We start from the raw sequence: 2,500 nt of genomic DNA, 5'->3' as shown, positions 1-2,500 counted from the left end.
GTGCCGAAGCGAACTCTCCCAGCACAGCGCACGCGCCAACACGTCCGCACAGCTGCGATACAATCCACCTGCGAGAACCGCAGAGGCGACCGAGCAGCAGACGGCGTCGCGGCGCCGAGCGCCGGGCGGCGGCGCATCCTCAGCGCACACAGTCCTCAATCGGACCAGCACACTGCAGATGTCCACCGCGCTTCGCACCGGGCCCGCGAGGACCTACTTTGGCCGCACGGCGCCGCGTGCAGGGTGCGCCGGCGCGCAGCTGCGCCGCCTGCCGCCTCCGTCGGCCGGCGCGCCTGCCACTGGCCGCCCCCACCAGCCGGCTGTAGCGCGTGCGCCCACGCACCGCGCGGCCAGCACGCCGGGAGGCCCCCCCTCACCGGCCGGGGACGGTCCCACCCAGCCACCGCCGCGTATCGCTTCACACCCACATGCCATTCACGTTCGTGGGCATGGTGGGTATCGCTGAAACAACCGGTTGGTAGCTCAACCGATCGTCGCCATCACTGATTCACCTCTAGCGAGAACAACCGCACCACAACGGTTTACCAGTTCTTCATTTGCGTAACGTCACCAGCAAACGTAGACGTCCATCGCCATTTGCAAATTCAACGATTGTTGCATGCCTGTGTCAGGTGTCACGACACACTATGTCTGCCCACATACACGCAACAACATGTGCACGCTTCGCGAACACGTGGAAGGTGGCCCCCGTACGTATGCGATGTCCATTGCGCGAACGACTGTCAACCGGCCTCTGTCGCATGTCGCAGATGTGGAACGCAGTGCACCATGCTATCACGGTGTGTGAGAAGAGACGACTACGTCTGACAACACGCGCCACTACATCAACAGACGGCTCATGGTGATCGCCATCCACGGCATACCATACTGCAATCCAGCTCTTATAGGGAGACGACACGTAGCTGAGTGCACAATATTTGGACCGTATGGTTCGCCGTTGTTGGCGCAGTCGTGGTACGGTCACACATGTACCACGATGTATCATTCAGTACATGAGGACCAATGTGCAGTACAGTGTGTGATTTGGACGTACAACATCAGCGGACAGTTGACACAAGCCGTACCACAACGTAGGCTGTGCTTCGCCATGCGAATGCCAATGAACAACTGCGAAGGGCATTGAGCATGTACGTCCTGCTGCCGTCCGCATTACAGTGTATAGCTGCAAGGTGTTTAACATGAAGCGATACTCTGGGGACCGGGCAGTGCGAGTAGCAAACTATATTGCGGGGGTTGCAGTTAGGCAACACTACACTAATTTAACGCGTCGTATGACAATTACAGAGCAGGTTAAGGCCCAACGTGTGTTGGGTTAAGGCGCAACGTGGGTTGGGTTAAGGCGCAACGTGGGTTAGGTTAAGGCGCAACGTGGGTTGGGTTAAGGCGCAACGTGGGTTAGGTTAAGGCGCAACGTGGGTTAGGTTAAGGCGCAATATAGGTTAGGTTAAGGCGCAATATAGGTTAGGTTAAGGCGCAATATAGGTTAGGTTAAGGCGCAATATAGGTTAGGTTAAGGCGCAATATAGGTTAGGTTAAGGCGCAATATAGGTTAGGTTAAGGCGCAATATAGGTTAGGTTAAGGCACAATATAGGTTAGGTTAAGGTACAATATGGGTTAGGTTAAGGCGCAATATAGGTTAGGTTAAGGTACAATATGGGTTAGGTTAAGGTACAATGTGGGTTAGGTTAAGGTACAATGTGGGTTAGGTTAAGGCGCAATATAGGTTAGGTTAAGGTACAATATGGGTTAGGTTAAGGTACAATGTGGGTTAGGTTAAGGTACAATGTGGGTTAGGTTAAGGTACAATATGGGTTAGGTTAAGGCGCAATATAGGTTAGGTTAAGGTACAATATGGGTTAGGTTAAGGCGCAATATAGGTTAGGTTAAGGTACAATATGGGTTAGGTTAAGGTACAATGTGGGTTAGGTTAAGGTACAATGTGGGTTAGGTTAAGGCGCAATATAGGTTAGGTTAAGGTACAATATGGGTTAGGTTAAGGTACAATGTGGGTTAGGTTAAGGTACAATGTGGGTTAGGTTAAGGTACAATGTGGGTTAGGTTAAGGTACAATGTGGGTTGGGTTAAGGTACAATGTGGGTTAGGTTAAGGTACACATTGTTGTAAGGAAAGGTGTATTGGGGGGGGGGGGGGGCGGCGGCGGCGGCGGCCGGTTTGTTGATTGTGATTATAGTAAGTGGATGCCTGCGGCATCATCTGATTTGCCACGTCAGGATGCACCTTTGGCTCATGACAGGCGGCGCTCTGATTCCATGCTTGTGGCAGACCTGTGTCTTTCATTCCTGCCATTGTTTGTGTGCTGTGACAGGAGGCAGTATTGTGATGTTGGGTGTACCCCTGTGTAGGACATGTGTGGGTGTTGGTGGCTTAGCTGAGCAATGGTGGTTGTCGGAAGGGTGGGGTATTCTGTTTTGTGAGTGGACCTCCCGGTCTGGTTATGATAGTGTGGATTGTCTAATG

The sequence above is a fragment of the Schistocerca serialis genome, unplaced genomic scaffold (genome assembly GCF_023864345.2).
Source record: "Schistocerca serialis cubense isolate TAMUIC-IGC-003099 unplaced genomic scaffold, iqSchSeri2.2 HiC_scaffold_1173, whole genome shotgun sequence".
Classification (NCBI taxonomy): Eukaryota; Metazoa; Arthropoda; class Insecta; order Orthoptera; family Acrididae; genus Schistocerca; species Schistocerca serialis.
This window is presented reverse-complemented; position numbering follows the sequence as displayed.